Below are 19,138 nucleotides of genomic sequence, written 5' to 3' on the forward strand. Positions count from 1 at the left end.
TATGAACTTAGAATGTCCCAATTTTAGAGGTGGATATTCATCTTGGATATATTAGCCTACTAGTGGAGGTTCAACACCATATTGTGACTATTTGAGGAGTTACTACAGATATTTTGTGTACAATTTTGGTATAAAAAATGTTATGATCATTTTTGAAGACATAAGAGGCCCTGAATGGGCTCCAAAATGGGGTCAAATGGAGCTTGCAAGAGTTAGACCATGTAGATCATAAACAAATTCCAAAAAAGGGTTATAATAGCCAATTAGAGCAATAGTTCAAAAGTTATGGCCTTCCAAAGTTGGGCCAACCAAAATTTTCAAAATAAGTGTCAAAGGTGTATCAACATGACTCTTTATGTAATTTTAGAGGAAGTCAGTCTCAAGGGTTAGGGTTTGATGTCTAGAAACTTCTTGGGCAGTGTAAAAATGCCTATTTGAGGAATGCCCAAACATTGTCTAGGACAACTTTGGGTGATAGTTCACAACTCTATGTTGTAAATTATTGTAAGGAAGGCATCCATGTGGGTTTTCATATTGTATTTCAAAATTCTATAGTTATGTATTTGTGACAATAATAAGAAGCCCATATTTTGTTCTCACAAATTGTTGTTACTTCTTTGCTTTTATTATGTGTATGTGGTATTAAGGGGAGAACCCTTCATCACTTATATAGGAAATTTTACACCACCTAAGAAGTTTTTGGACATCAAACCCTAACCCTTGAGGCTGATGAACCTTAAAGCTAGATAGAGTCAACTCAAAACAATTACGACATTTATTTTGAAATTTTTGGGTGGCCTAACTTCAGGAGACCATAAATTGTAAATTATTGACTCAATTTCCTTTTACAAACCCATTTTAGAATCCTCAAATTTTTATATAAAGGGGATAATTCACACAAGCTCTAGTCAACCTCATTTTAGATCCTATTTGGAGCCTCTAATTGATTCAAAATTGAGCCTTAAGTTTTTGTACCTAAATTTCAAAAAAAATCTATAATAACTTCATGAATACTCATGATATGGAATTGAGCCTCAACTACCAATCTAATATATCCAAGATGAACCTTGAACTCTTAAATTAGGATATTTCAAGCTTGTATGACCAACTTACTAAGTAGAAAGCCTACAAAAATAATAACTTTGTACTAAGGTCCAACCATTATTCAAGAAACACAAAGGAAATACTTTTGGGTGATTTAGGATTTCTCTTACACCTAGGATGCTCTTGCATCACCCATGTGGCCAACCAACCCTAAAATTACATATAGAGTCAGCTTGAAACAATTATGACATTTATTTTAGAATTTTTAGGTGGCCCAACTTTGGAAGACCATAACTTGTGAACCATTGAGCCAATTAGCTATTACGTCCCCATTCTGGAATCTTCAACTTCTAATCTATAGTGTCTAACTTATGCAAGCTCTAGTAAGCTTCATTTCAAATCCTTCTTAGAGCATCTTAGGCCTTCAAAATTGAGCATGAATTTTTATTTATCGATTTATGCACCAAAAATCTATAATAACTTCACAAATACTCATGATATGGCAGTGAAACTCAATTGGAAAGTTGATATATCCAAGGTAAACCTCCACCTCTAAAATTAGGGAATTCCAAGCTAGTATGAATGACTTACTAAGGAGAAAGCCTCCACACACAAAAAAAGAAACTCTGTAATGAGTCAACCTTTATTCAAGAAATAGAAAGGAAATATTTTTTGGTGATGCAAGATTGCGCTTATACCCAAAATGTTCCTACATCAATATTGATCATTCCCAAAGATCTACTAGTTTCCATGATATTCCTTTCATTAATCCTCATACTTGATCTCTGATTGGGCTTCTTGCATTAATGTGATTTATGTCCATAAAGAAAGTAATAATAGCAATAATCAATAAAGGGTTTAACATCTAATTTACCTCTATGATCTCTCTTCATATGTCCAAACTTGTTGCATGTAAAGCATATGCCATTCAATGGTCTCCTTTGTTCTCTAGGTTGCTCCAATTGATATTCTAATTGATTTTCCCTATCTAATGTATGATTAGGTTCCTATTCAAGTCCATTATGATCTATGATTTGATATCATTTTAATGATTCTCTTTCTATGCAGCCAATCCCTATCATATCTTCTTTAGGTTTTTGCATCATTGATTGTTAATGAAATTTTTATGTGCTTGATTATAAGTTCTCAAGATATTTCTTTATTTGTACATGTTCTCCTTTCACTATATAGTTATACTTCTCAAGTTTAATGAAATTCAACTTAGAATTTTCAAGTTCATATGCTACCTTGGTAAGATTTGATTTGAGATTTGTATTCTTAGTCTTTAGGTTTGCTTCTTCTTTTTGCTTTTTTGTCAACATACTCATCTTTAGTCTTGTGGTTTTAATTTCTTTCTTTAGTATTTTATTTCCCTTCTTGAGTTTGAAAAAATGAATATGATTCCTTGATTTGTTCAAGTAGTTCTTAATCTTGGATCTTGAGTACTCAATTTGATCTTTCAACTTTTGAATAAAATCTTTTTCATCTCTAAGATTTATCACCAACCTATGTTTTTTTATTAATTTCCTACTCTAATTCTACAAGATCTACCTCAAGGTTTTTTTGAAAATGTTTCATATCCATAGCAATCTCCCTAAAGTAGTTAGGATTCTTCTAAGTAATATAGCTCTAGTACCAATTGTTAGAAATGGGGAATATTGTGGGGGGGGGGGGTGGGGAATCAAAATACCATAACATTTTGCCAAAATATGAATATCAAAAATTAACATTAACCTTGCATGAATGATTAAACTAAAAAACAATATTAAGTAAACCATAAAGAAACTCATAACACCATATTTTGTGAGCTAGGAAACCCTAGTCAAGGGAAAACCATACTAGAGATGGTACCCACAAGATGATCCACTAATCAAAAGTACCTTGTGAAAGGTTTTGACCCTATTAGGAGTCTATTACATACATACATAGTATATATCAGGACTAGATCTTTTTAGAGGCCTCAACCTTGTTATGAGTTGTATTACAAAAGGGTGAGCTCAGTACTCTTATAATAATATAAAAATTTACAAGTAGTATAGAGAAATACCAAAATTGTGATTATTCTAATATCCTAAATATCTAATCAGTCCTTAGTGTTCCTTGTATCTAGCCATGCATATAAACCTCTTCTCTACTCTAACCATCAAAATAACATCTATCCAACACCAATAAGTGTGCATAACATAATATTAACATAGCATAGGAATTGACATCTTTTCTTAACAAAAAAACCTTCCTTTATACACATTTCTTTGTCTAGTCGAGCTTGCACTCTACCATATATTACCAAAACTAAATAGTAATTTATGGTAGCTAAGGATTAAAATCTAGGATGTCATCCCTACCTTTCCAAGTCCTTGATTTGACGAGTCAAATAAATTCCTTGAACCAAATGATCATTCTATACCATGTACTCTATCAATAGTAAATTGTTCACAAGATTTCCTTCCAAAACTAATGCAAATTGTAAAACTATCTTAAGCCACTTTAGACATATCATCTATCTTCCAAAACTATAGGCATGCACATACTTCCAATGAAGCTTTCCAAAAAAAATAATGCACGAGTTCACTATTTTATCGAGTAACACTTAGATAATTTTCTTCATAATCATATACCAAACTTAGTAGACATTTTAAGCGGTCTTACATATTACTACCATTAATGACATCATTTTTTAACTTACCTCAACCAATTTTCCAACTATAGAGAGAGAGAGAGAGACACTTATATACACACACACACACACACACACATATATACATATATATGCATATATATATATATATATATGTATGTATGTATGTATGTATATATATGTATATATATACATACATATATATACATATGTATACATACATACATACATATACATATACATATATACACACATACACACACACACACATACACCGCAAAAATTAATTCCAAAGTCCCTTAAGATGTCAACACAACTTTAAAACAAATCCTTGCTGAAGCTCAGTTAAGATGGGATATGTTACGATCACTAAGTTAACACTAAATATACTATTGTCACTTGGCAAATACTGAATATATTATTGTCACTTTATTAACACAAAATATATAAATATTAAGATATTAGATGTCATTAACCTTAATTAAATTAGTTGCAAAAACATAAAGGAAATAACATGAACACATGGGACACCAAGATTTAATGTGGAAACCCAATTTGGGAAAACCACCAGTTGCAACTAGTTACTACATTTGACTCTTCTAAAGTGAGCCCTGTTAGGAGCCAACCCTATTAAATGTTACAAAACACACTACTAGGTGTGATCCTATTAGATGATTTAATTCAACTAGTTAGGAGTGGCCTTGTTAGAGGTCTTTTGACACTTCAATCTAGAAATGAGACCTTATTAGAGGATTTTCTAATAGCTGTTAAGATAAATCTCTTAGGAGATTTGATTCATTGCACAATTATTAAAGAGTGACAATGACTTGACTTGATTGTTGATGCAATTGAGTTTGTTGATTCAGATCTCAATTTTGGCTTGATTACTTGATCCTTCTTGATCAAAAAGTTTTTTATAGCTCGGTCAACTCAGATATTCTATCCCCTTGCAAATATCCTTCCAATTTGCTTCCTTAAATCATCTTCTTCAATTGCACATTTCAATCCTCAACTTGACCTTATATTTATATGATTGACCTTTTCAAGTCAACTTGAATACTCTTTTAATCAAATAATTATCTTCCTTTTAAGTCAGCTAATATTAACCAATACATCTATTAGACTCAATATGTTGAGAGTTGGCTAATACAAAATTGAGTACTTGGTCAACACAAGAAAACCATTCATCAACTGACCCAACTTGATCGATACAATTTTTTTGCTAACTTTCCTTTGGTAATCAAGTGAACTTGGTTGACAAAGGATTCATCCTAACTTTTCTTTGGTAACCAAGTAGACATGGTAAACACAGGATCTACCTTCGATGCTTGAGTGAGCTTGACAATCACTGACTCCTTGGTAAGGCTTGACATTTTTTGTAACATCTAAGACACCATACAATTAAATAATTATTTTCAATAATCTCCCTCTTTGGCATTGATGGAAAAACAACATGTCATTGTACAATTAAATTTTAGAGCTAAATAGAAGTAAGGATAATATCCATAGATTGATTCCAATTCTCATCCATGAGAACTCCCTCTATTAGTGAGAATTTCCTCTGACATCAATCTTTTCCTCATTAATGACTTTCTCTGACTTGTTTGACTTGTCTAATTGCAATTTCTTTGATATGACAACAAATTCTCCCAAATATGATGCTTAAAATTTATCTAATATGATTATTATCTATAAAGTTTGCACCTAGGTTGAGTTTTAAAACTTGGTCACTTTGAGAAATAGTGTAGTGGGTGTACCAGAAATAGGAGTGAATCTTCAGGTTTTAGGATGGTTCCTTATGATTCTTCACCTATTTGTTCTTCAAACATAAATTTAAAACATGAGAGGAAAAGGGATAGAAGGATCACTTCTATGAAATATAAATAATGGAAAGTATATTTCTCTAAACTTAGGGTGATGCACCAAAAAATTAAGATGAGAAGATTTTTGACTAGGAAATGATGAAGCTTTTTTGAACAGTTCAAGGTTGGCACAATATTGACCTCAGAAAAATCATGCATAAATAATTTACAAGAAGGATAGACTTCAAACAAGATTCTAATAGGAATAATTATACTCATAGTTAACAATCTAAAATGAAGCAAAATTGCATGACCTATAACCTATATGAATATTCCAAAACTTCACTTGCAGATAAAACTGAGACACAAATTCAAGGATTCAAAGCATAAATCACAAAAGTTTTATTAGACTAGTGACTTACATAGAAAAATGAACACAATAAGAGCTTCTAAATTGTTCCTCTATTCAAGCTTCAAAGGAAGTTCAATAACATTCATCAAACTAGTTACAAAGTAATTTGCAAAAAATATTATGGACTCCTAAGAGATCACAACAAAACTATTTTTGCATAAAAATTGGAACCTCTACTCCACATCTTGAAAATCCTTAAATAGAGAAGGATTGCAAGAAGCCTCAAATAGGAGGAAATATATCAAAATGCTATTGGAAGAAACAAATAGAGAGATTTTTATAGAATGTCATATTTAAAACATTCTTTATATTCAGATAAAACTAAGAAAGTAGGTGTGAGATTAGTAGGTGACACTTATTGCAAGAGCCTCCCATTAATTTTGTTTGTCCTGTATTACCCTTAACTATGTAAATATTCAAATGCTTCTACTGGTAGAGCCATAACATCTCCAATTACCTCCAAAACACTTATTTCCTTTCTTTGGCCATTCAAAGCATCTAGTTGCATCAAGATCTCTTTCTTCTTTACTCCATCCATGAATTAGATCTCTGTATTATAGTGTAGATTGAGAAATCAATGCTCATCCTTCAACCTTGTTTCCTCCTATTCTAGCTCTCCAATTTGAACCTTAAGACCAATTCTTTCTACCACCTTAGTAAATCATCAACATAATTCATCTAATCTTGCAAGATCCATTCTTTTCTCAAAATTCCATTGGACATGTTGACCTACGACATTGTACTTTCCTATTGTTCATTATTTCAGAACACTTTTTCATCATTGAATGCTTAGCCATGAGAAACAATGACCACCTCATTTTATAGTCAATTATTTCTTCATGGCTTAAAACTTCTCTAGTTCACTAACTATTGCAACATTGGGAACATCATTAAATGGACTACTTTGCATCTTCGCAATAGTTAGGACTTAACATCCCTAATACCATGTGATGCTATAATAACTCTATCTTTAATCACATTGCCCCATCAAAAATGTCAAATACAAAACATATTTTTAACATGTGATGTTGAGCCAGTAGCTAACTTAACTATTTTAACCCTATATTACAACCTCACAACCTTGAAGATCTTCAATTCTTATTGACCTATGACATTGCAATAATTGCTGAACTAACCACTTCATGTCATTGCAACCTTGTAACTATATTCCTTCATTGACCATGTTGACCTGTGAAGTTGTGAAGATATATTTAACTATTTGATTTCTCTATAACAACCCTAACTCTTAACCCATGTTTTAACCTTGTGAATGAGTGAATAAAGCATTTCAATCATCACCATCTTAACTCAGGGTAAGATGTAACTATATGCAAAGTTGCAACTGCATTCACCTTAACTATACTGGTCACTATTTGCACCTTCACAACATAATATTTCACTACATCCTAGACACTTGCAATGATGTGAATACCACCTCCTTTGACTAATTGATGCCCCTCACAACTTTGCAATCGTAAACTGCTTACCTTTTCTAACTGTTGTGACCTGACAATAAGCATCTAACTACCTTCATTGCAACCTCACAACTTAAAGCACCAAATATTTTTGATGGATTCACATTGATTTAAGATCAACTATATTTATTAATAATGCACTCCTTTGAAATGATGAACATTATACTACTTCATAACCCAACGATGATGCAATGAAGGATCTCTTATGAATCAAGGCCCACCATGACATGTGGTGAACATTCACTTTCCCACGTTGGCTCTTCTTCACACATATTTGAAAAGAGATAAAGTGATAGCCATTGATCTACCTCTAATATAATGGATGGGTAGATGCATCAATTTATATTGCTTGGAAACTAGAGAGGGGCCTGTAGTGATAGGTGTCAACTCGTTGCTTCCTTGCAACTTGAAACTAGAGTCCGACATTTAAGCCTATAAAAATGTGACCAAAGCATTTTGTTGCTTTGAAGCTTTGACTCTAGGTTACATTTAACCATGTGCAAAGATGCAACAACTATAGACTTGACTAGTACTTCTAACCTATGCACCTTTACAACTTAAAATATGGAATCCATTGAACCTGCTGTGATCATGCAATTGCTATTGAATCACTCCTTTGCACCCTCAACTTGACAATTAGTCTTAATAGCTATGGAGCTATACCAACCTATTGGTAATTATTTTTACTTCCTCACATCTTTCCAAATAATTAGCGATTACCAAGAAGTGATGTTGCACAATAAAGGCTTTCACAACATCGCAAGTTAAAAGATTTAAGAAACATGAAAATTAATATGTTAACGAATCACAAGACTTAGGGATATCAATGTATAATTAATATTTTTTTCACATTTTCTAGTTTTAACAAAACATGAGACAACACAATTGCCCTATGGTTTATAAGGAAAGACACATTTTCAGAAACCCTACTAAGAAAATGATAGGTGTTCTACCAATTTGAAAAGGATAGTAAAAATTGGTAACATTTTTTGAGACTTTTCCTATATGGTTGCTTTCTAGAAATCAAAACTAGTAGCCTTAAATAGTCCATTGGGAATAGAGTCAATTTGTTTGTATAAGAATGATGAGTGTCATAGCCAAGTGCTCATGTTTGGATATATGCATTTTGACTTCCACATGGACTAAAAGATGGCTATGAAGTTTGAGGATATTATTTCACTTGGATGCTTACAACATACTTCTCCTTGTTTAGCTCTAAAATAAAGAAAGAACCACAAAAAGTAAAGAAAGCCTATGCTAGAACAACACTTAGGGAAAACTGAAAACTAAGCTATTATATAGAAGGTGAGACTTTTAGATCATACCCTCAAAGCAAGGTTTGAGGTGTATCCCATTCATAGGGATTAGCATGATATCTCCTTCCATAGTTGATAGTTGGTAGGAATTATGCTCCTTGCACTCTAAAAATATGAATAGCCCAATCCACATGTGATCAACCTTGTTATGGTGACTTGGTCTTCTTTTCAAGACATCCAAGCATAGAACCATATCTCCCTCCTTAAAATTTCTAAGCTTAGACTTCTTATCAAAAATTATTTTAGTTTGGATCTATTGGTACTCCATTTTCTATAATGACTTATTCCTTTCCTCCTCAAGTTCCAACAATCTAGCATACCTCAGCTTTAATGGATTGTCCTCTTCAAAGAGCACCAAATTGTCAGCCAACTCTTTTGAAGGGAATTCTATGAAAATAGCTATCTTGGCTTATTTTCAGTATACTAGAATATAAGTTGAATTTCTAAGAATTCATTTAGGATTAATTCTGTCAAGCCATAAGGCTGATCTCAACTTGGAATGCCAGTCATGCTTGTTGTCCACCAAAGTCCTTTTTATTATTTGTAGAATGTTTTTATTAGTGATTTCAACCAAAAAATTTACTTGGGGATAATAATTTGATGAATTATTGAGGTAGACTCCATATTTTAGGCCCATTTAGTTATTCTTGCCCCCATAAATGATAAAACATTATAAGATATAATGGAGTTAGGAACTCCAAATCTGCAAACCAAATGATCATAGAAGTTTAACAAAATAGTTTCATTGGCCTCTTTTAAATCTATTGCCTCCATCCAGCATGTGAAATAATCTATGTTAGTTAGGATCTGTTTGTGGGCAGCACTGGAGTTTGGATTTATAGGACCCATAAAATTGATACCCCATTTTGGAAATGGTTGATCAATTAGAATATGATGCAAGGGTAAAGTATCCAACCTTTCCTTTCTAGAAAATAATGCACATTACTTACATTTTCTTTCCCAAGCATGAACATGCTATCCATCCCTCATAATTTTATAGGCTATTATCTTTGGAGAAAAGTGACCGTCTCCATCAAGGAATTGTTCCAAAAACTTGATGGTCTAGTCATTGTTAATACATTTGACGAGGACTCCATTCATATCTTTTTTGAAAAAATGACCATCAATTAAGACATAAGGTATATATTGTAACCTAAAGTACCTTCATTTGGATCTATCAAGCAATGGAGGACATTCTCCAATTTATAGAAAATGAACCATCTCTTGCAACCAACTCTCTAATTGGTTTTGTTCTGGGACATATTAATTAACAAGGATAGTTCCTACTATATCATCTATAGTTTGAGCCTTTTCATTTTTGAGTTGCTCACATAAGCCCTTCTCTCTAACAAGCTTGGTTACTTAAATATCTATATCATATTCCATAACCTAGGTTATTCAACCAACTCTTTTCATTTTGAGATCCTTGCTTAACAAAAATTCCTTCATGCTAGGTTGAGAAACCATCAGATGAACCCAGTTGTTAGAAACCAAATGTCTAAACTTTTTGAGACCTTTTACCACAACAAGCACATGTTTTCAATGAAACTATATTTTTTTTCATACCCCTCTAAACCTTTACTAAAAAAAGCAATGAGTTGGTCTAAGAATTGATCATTTTGCTGAACTAGTATTGTAGAAATTGTATCCATGCTACCATATGCATATAATATGAAGTCTTTTGGAAAAATAGGTTTTATCAAAGTAGGAGTAGTTGATAATGCCTCTTTTATGCTCCAAAACTGCAATTGGCCTGCTTTTACTAGATAAAGACAACATTCTTCTTAAGAATTGATGTCAATGGTTTCAATAAAAAGGAAATATCTGGAATAAAACATCTTAGAAAATTGATTCTTTCAATAAAGCTTTACTCTTTTTATGATGTGGAAAAGGAAAATCTAGAATAGCTACAACTCTTTTAGGATCAATAGTAATGCCCTGTTTGGATACAATCTATCCCAATAATTTACCCTCATGAACAACAAACACACATCTTTTAGGGTTGAGAGATACCAAATTTCTTGCATCTTTCTAAGATTTACCTAAGATGTTCAATATGATTTGCAATATTTTTGGAAAAATTGTGATATCATCTAGATAGACTAGCATGAATTTGTACATCAAATTATTGAAATCCATCTCCATGGCCTTTTGAAAAGTTTCTACTACATTGGATAAGCCAAAAAGCATCCTTCTATATGCCATAGTACCCCACTTCATGGTGAATGCAATTTTGAATTGATCCTCCTCATTAATCAAAACTTTATTATAGGTAGAGTATCCATCAAGAAGCAAAAATCTCTCAGAATCTAAAACATATTGGAGCATTTTCTCCATAGATGGCAAAGGGTGATGATTCTTCAATGATACTCTATTAAGTTCTCTAAAGTCAACACATAATATTAGCTCCCTATTATTTTTCTTGATGGAAATAAGGTTTGACACCCAACTAGTATGCTTGATAGGGGAAATTATACTATTATCAATGAGCTTGAAAACTTCCTTTTGCATTAAAGGCTCAAGTTTTGGATTGCTTGGCATTTGCTTCTACCTTATGGGTTTGGAATTGGGCTCTAATTCAATAGTGTGTTGGGAAAGATGTGGATCAAAACCCTCAAGATCTACATATTCCCAAGCAAAGACATCATTGAACTCTTGGATTCAAGTTGAATATAAGATTTCTTTCTTTGGATTGAATTACCTTACCAAATTTTAAATTCCTTCCCTTTGAAATTTCAAGATCCTCATAATGATTTTACTAAACTAGCAAGCTAGCTTTGTTCTTTTTGGCTTGGTCTATTGGAAATATAATGGGAATAGTAAACTTTGAGGGGGGGTGGGGGTGGTGAATCAACACTAAAAACTTCAACCTTAAAATCATTCACTACACATCCATCTCACAATCTATGCATGTAAACTAAAATACTAAATGAAGCATATACATCCATTCTATGAAAGTACATAAACATTCAACACATGTATGACACAAGATATTTAGTTACCTAGAAACACTCCAAGGAGAAGGTAAAATTGGGGTTGAGATGACACCCACAAATATCCACTACTATAGTAATAAAGTGTATCCAATGAAGGTTACAATATTTGATCATGAAATATGATCTACCTTGTTAAAGGCTTACAATATTGTTAGATCTCACCCTATTAAAGGATTTCAACACCATATTATAAGTGTGCTTGGTAAAAAGACTTTATCTTACAATGAAGTAAGCACACTATTAAAGGATTTACATCAACCTATTAAGACTAATCTATTAAGATATTTAACTAATTCTCCTATTATAATGTCTTAATAATGATCCTATGGTTAGCAGTCTACTGCTAGATAACAAATCACCTCTTTCCTGATGTGTACTTGATCCTCACTGATTAGATGTATCTTTGTTGTCTTCTAATTCCTTTCCTCTATTATCCTCTAACTAATTCTGAAATGTATCTCAATTCAAAACTCCTTAGTCACCATGAATGCTTTGTTTGAACATTCAAATGTCTCTCTTTTCTCCTTCCACATTCATTAAAAGTTTAGGGTTTATCATCCTTAAGAAGACCTAGGTGACATAGGGTTAGGTATGGATCAACGATTATGATTCACCCATATTGTCACTTAATCCTTCCCTTTTTCTAATTGGCTACATATATTACATATGGATTCTCAATAAAGATTCATCCTTATCATCTAAGATCACAAAACAATCCTTAAGTTAGCTCCAAAATGGTTTACATAGTAGTTTATGCCATTACAAACAACTATGTCAAACCTATATTACTCCATACTTGAAGTCTTTGATGCTCAGCATCAACTGCAACTTCAATGCTAAAACTTAGCCTCTAAATGACTTAGCATCCATTGATTACTTAGCATCTAAATTACTTGACACTTACTATCTGCTCAGCACTTGAGTGGCTCGACACTTACTAGTTACTTGACACTTACTGTATATCTCTCACTCGACATATAGTATCTAACAACTTATGCTCAACATGTATTACTTGTTCGACATGAACTTAGTAAACAATTTAAGTATATTGTCACTTATATGTCAAAACCAATCTAAGATTAACAATCACCTATGTTAAAGATGGATTTTAGAGCAACCAACCCCTTGGGTAGCCTATTAGAATTTAGGTATATTATTTGTGTTGGTGTTTGAAAATGTTACCCATTTCCAATTACCCTTATGAGAAAAAAATGCATCTAGGGGCAGCTAACTCCCATTATCAACACATCCATTTAGACATCAGGCCAACTATAAGGCTATACTCCTTCTGCACTTCAGGCTCTGCAAAACCTAGGTGGGTGGACCTATAGATTCTTTATATGGTACCAGTTATCAAAGCATACACTGAATCTATTCAAAGTAGATAAAAACCCTTATTTCTCCTAAGAACTCATGAAATAACAAAGACCTACGATAGCTAGATGTAGATCTATGAACCTCATAAGCTGAGTGAGGGCATTCTATGATACCTCTTCAACATATAAAGTAAAGATCGTTTGATTAATAATGTTGATTCAACAAAACCCCTAAAATGTAGCAACATGAACAAGTGATCCTATAAACGACCAATGTCTTATCTATTGGGAAAATCCATGAATCAAATGCATACAAATGAATATCTGAGACATATGTGTATCTTTAGATATCCGATCTATCCATCTAACTTGTAAATGGATATCTATGCTCAATCTGAAACTCATTCTTGCATGATATCCCCATCAGCAAACTTGCAATCTTGTTGATTCTCTGAAGCATTTACATAACCTCTTGGGTTATAAGCAATAATGAACTAACATGCAACCTTAAGGAGCTGCAATTACAACCTAAACTCTTTGTTCAAAGATTGTAAAACATTGAAGATCACTAATAAGGGAGACGAGAATCAAAAAGAAACTAATGAAATTCCAGTTTCTCTGTATTAATTTCCTTGAAACAATACATTTAAAAGCATGCAATCAAAATATGAAAACACCTAACATGTCTGAACCATCTGTATTATCTGCACTACTACTGTTCATACAAGAAGAATTTGCTAAAGAATATGGTGTCTCAGTATTGGAAATGCATCAAGAACTGGATCCAAAATCTAGTATCACAGTCATGAGTAGATTTTTTCCAAGGAACTGGAACCCCTACAATGAAGGAAAGAATGAAAGATATAGGAGAAGATGAAAATCCTAGATCTGATATGCAACTGCCATCTGTCCACTTAGAAAACCTCCTCAATAGGTTAAAACAACTCTCTCACGTCTCCCCTCAATTGATGAATCAAATCTTCAATCATTAGGCCTCTACCAGCACAAAAATATTTGAAATATCTGATTTGAACAATTAACTTATTTGTTTCCTGATCTGGAACAACAAAAATTTTCTTAAAATGAACTCAAGAAAGGGAAAAAAACATCTCCAAAATTCATTTTAAGCTTTAGCAAACATCAACATACGTCCCCCAACTAATTTTGACACTCCACGCTGAATTCTTCTCATTCTATTGAGAATGCCTCTGAAATTTGAAAATTTGCTTATACACTGAACCAGTGAAGAACTATGCATAATCTGACCCTGAATCTAGAAAATTTAGATTCTCCTAGTTCCAACAGTATATTGGAGCACATATTTATTCTCACACCCGGCCACTGCCCTTTACACTCTCACGAGCACTCGTATCACCAAAGGGTTTCAAAATTTTCTTCACACCTTTATGCTGGGCCGTATGGGTGTAATGCTCCTATGAGAAACTTCTCATAGTTGTAATAGCAGAAATGCTTGAAAATTGCCTCCTGAGCATATGCTAAAGATCTTTCCCATAGCATCAGGGAGCCTTGGAAATCTGCCTCTTGATCTCATGGGCAACGGGAGGAACGTAAGGCTTTTTTAACTTCTTCTTGCTCATACCCTTGAGAATAACCTCGTAGATGCTTTGAAATCCTCTCACGCTCACACATGAGCTTGGGTTCACTCTCATGCATGGCAAGTCAAAATATTGACCTTGACCACAATAGGTCGGCCCCTCCAGCACGCATTGGCTTTAAAAGCCATGTGTCTTAAGACACTTAGGCTTCTGTCTTGTGTTATTTTTAAAGGCTGTTTTAAAATGTTGTATCCACAATGTGGGATATTAAAACTCCATTCCCTGCTTTGCACTTTTTTGCCAAGACATTAACGGTGTCTTTAGATCTGGTCTGCTCCTTTCATATATTGTTTGAAATGCCCACTTCTGTTGTTCTTTGTACTTTGGCTTTTGATGCGAGCAGACAATGGATGTGATTGTAACTGTCAAATGGATCACAACTTAGTCCCTCATTTTCTCTATGCGTGAGTCTTTGTTTCAGTTGGCACCTTGCGGCTGCTCCTCTAAATGGACTATATTGGGCTTCATTTTTATATCTGCCAGATTAAAATGATGCCTCTTCTTTTCATACTACTCCAAAGTTCACTGAAAGCTCCTTTTAACACCCCCTCTGCTCAAAATGTGAGCCTTTTAATAGTATTACTGCCATGAATGTCCTTCTTCATTTGATTGCAGACTCTTCTCTAAGCATGTGCGTGAGGTTTTTTGTCTTAGCTATGTTCTGCGCTCTTCCTGTGATGCTGGAGTTCTGCTCTTGGTGTGAGTTGTCCCCAAAAACATGGCATGCTCTTCTAATGGTGGATTTGACTGTGTTGGATCTCATGCTTTAACTGGCTATGTTTCCCTCCTTGCGTTGGGTCCTCATCATCAGTTTGGGCGCTTTGACTTCAGGCATGGAGTCTTCTTGCTTACACTGGATCTATCTTAAAATGTGGGACTCCTCATGTTGCCTCACGCCCTCCAAACCAGCTCATGGGCATCTTCCTCTAGTGTGAGGCTTTTCTAAACAAGCATGGATGGTTGTTTTATGTGCCTGCTCCTCTACCAGGCAAGTGTCTTGTTTAAGTGTGGACTCTGCATTCTTCAACATTTCCTTTAGAAATTGTGTGGGTTATTACAAATTTTGGAAACTCTGATAGCATTAAACTCCATTTGTCTACTGGCTTGGGTGTTTTTCATATGTGCTTTCCTGCCAGTTGATTATGTATTTTTCAATTGCATGTTATTGATAGTCCAGCTACCACAACTTTTGCGTCAACCTGATTCTTAAAATCTGAAATCAATTGTAACACAATAGGATATGTTGGATCATCAATGCTTTCAACAATAAACAGGAACTCTAGAGGCCCACCATATAAAGAGACCGACTTTTCCAGTTATTATAATTGTGTTTGCCAAAACCCTTTAGAGGCATTACAATAGATCCTCTAGGTAACCTTTCTTGAGCAGAATGTTCGAGGTCATTAACATTTGGATAAAGAAAGGCAAGACTGTTACCATCCTTTTCACTTTAAAACTTAAGTTTCCTTTAGAAACTCGAGGCATCCAATTAGTCTGAAGCAATTAGTCAGACCCCAAAGTGGGTCCAGCTAAATTTTTTTTTCATTTTCGGACACATGAATTGCAAAATCGACTCATTGAACCCATTTGGCACTGATTAGAAACAAGTTTGATCACCGATTAATCAACTGAAAACCATTTTACCACTGATCTGCAAATTGCCAATTTAATGCCAGGAGGTCCGTTGATTGGCTTTTAAAAACTAACTCGAACTAATAACCAAACTTTGAAAATTGACCCGCTAATTCTCTACTCTGCATACTTTTACCTTGCCGAATCTCATCTCATGAAGAATTCCAAGCCAAAAGATATTGACCGTCAAAGTTTCCTTTTCGGATTTATCTGCAAGCAAACACGTCAGAAAGCAATAAATTGGGTTTGGACTCGGCTTAGAAAATTGGACAAATGAACACTTGGGAAGACGAAAATTGGGGCATTGATTCTCTATCATGAGGAAAATATGAATCTATGATTTGGGCTCATGAAAAATCATAGGACGCAAATGGCAGACGTTCAAAGTAGGCTACTCAGAATTTTGCAACTAAGAACAGTGAATGAAGGTGATTTTAGCAAATAGAATTGGCCTGGAAAAGTGTGCAAACGGATTTGTCATGACTTACAAACTGGCACACTTGGAGTATTTCCAGAGGACAACACAATGGTACAATCCATTCAATCTCACCAATCATGAATCGGGAGATATGATGTCACGAATAGGGGTTCCAATCAATCTGGAAATGATGACACCAGTAAAAGTTAGAAAATCCATTTGGAATCGCGTTTGAAAACTGACCAATCAAATTTGTCAATAGCTGAAACTTGAAACATGAGAAGTCTTTGATGTCTACAATGTAACACAAAAGGAATTTCAACATTTGGGTCAACTGGTCAAAAGTTACAACACGTCAAATAGGGCTTCCCAGAAATTTGAATACTTTGCAAAAACATGAAAACAATAACTGACCAACTTTGAGGGATTCAAAACCTAGTCAAACGAACTCGAAACGACTCAAAATCTAAAACATAGGTTCTCAAGTATGGACACTAGACACTCTCAAAGTGGAAAGTCACAAAACCTTTTTGGGTGTGAGATATTCAGATGCAAACATAGCCTCCTGTCACTATTTTTCGCTTAGGTGAAAAAGCAAGATTGACAATTGTTCAAAATAGGACTTCACCAAATAGCTCAGAATGATGATTTGACCATATGTAACAGGTAGACAGGCTGAATGGAAGGTGTTAGAAACATTAAACACCATTTATACATTAACTCAACAATGAGGTACATAGGCTTCATAAAGCATTTATAGGCCTGAATTTCACAGTAGTACTCAAAATTGACCATGCAATTTTGAGCGCCAACAATGGCTTTGTCTGGGGATGCATGCCCCTTACAGGCATGGCAAGATTTCAGATCTTTGGAAGAAGCAGACCATTCCAAAACTTGAAAACTCTTCTAAACAGCAAAACTTTCTTGAACAGCTTTATTGAAAATAGGAAACTACTCTACTATGTACAAACAGTGCCCCCGAACTTAGCAAAAAATTTTACCTCTGTCATATACTTGATTTTCATTCATGTCTTCATGAGGTAAATTGTAATTCTCATTTCCATTTGTTTCACCCAATTTATCAACATTTGCAGTTAGCTCAATAGGCAAAACAAAACTTTCATCATCTTCATAATGCGTATAAAAATCAAACATACTTTCTTCATCTTGCCCACTATGAAAATATGGATCAGCATGACCATAACAACTAATATCAAACTAAAACTGATCACTACTAACTGTGTCATAGATTCTTTCAACTGGAAACACAAAGTTGTCATATTCAACTTCATTCAACGAGTTACATGGAGAAAATTGTAACTCACCTTGTGCCTCCGTAAATGATGAGTATGTGAAATCTGATCGTTGCCTACTTGCAACCATGTTACTCATCGAATCAAATTTATCCTTTTCTGAAACCTCTTCACATTCAAACAACTGATTAGTCACCAAAATTGAAAACTCATTTTGAAAGTACTGATCCAAACTATGTTGATCACTATTATCTTCTTTATCAAACTGAAAGTTAGAATACACCTTGAACTTATCTTTACAAGACTTATCAGCACATGAAGAAAATCTATAACCGGATTGACAACACTCACTGTTTTCCACTTCACGATATGAAACATTAAAATAATGTTCAGCAAGATCAACATGAAAAGAATCTGAAACAACATTAACCTTCCCTTCATTCACATTCTCTACATCTAGCAAATCATCATGTGCAAAGACATTTGAGGTACTGTCATCTACACCTCCAAAGTCTAACAAAGATTGTTCAGATTCTACCTCTTTTTCCACATCAAACTTTTGGGAATTGATTTGACATAATGAGAAAGTATTATGAGAGAACATATGAAGATCCTTAGAGGTACTTACATGCTTCTCAAACTCACGAGCCAACAATTCTGAGATTTCACTAGAGCTCAAGAAGATTACCTCGCAAATCTTCTCCTGGCTATGATTGTCATCTAGAAAATATGAAGAACTTACAACAGCAGGATCCTTAGTGTAACAATCTGGAAAATCAAAATTATTACAACATTCTTTCTTATCATGGCAATCACTAGATCTACTATTGTTACAACTTTCTTCAACTTCATATGTATTGTAACAAAATTCATTTTCTCTTTTATATCCATCCTTTTCATGCTGATTGCTATTACCTGATTCATTAACATTTAAATCCACCTCTTCACAATCGGAAGACAGATTATCTTGCTCTATGGACTCATTGTATTCATTACTACCTTAGCTTTCAACACACTCATTATCATTAGGAGATATTTTATGAAATCTGTAATCACTACTTTCCATCTCCTCAATGAATTTTTCAATTTGCAAAATTATTTGTAACCTTATAGGTGTTGGCCAATGGACTGAATTGGGTACTAGAACATCAAGGAAAACACTAGGCAGTGAAGATTCCTCAGGTCTATAATGAAAAGGCATCTTATTGATTACTGACTTA

The sequence above is a fragment of the Cupressus sempervirens genome, chromosome 4 (assembly GCF_028749045.1).
Source record: "Cupressus sempervirens isolate cs-2001-9-10 chromosome 4, ASM2874904v1, whole genome shotgun sequence".
NCBI classification, from domain to species: Eukaryota; Viridiplantae; Streptophyta; class Pinopsida; order Cupressales; family Cupressaceae; genus Cupressus; species Cupressus sempervirens.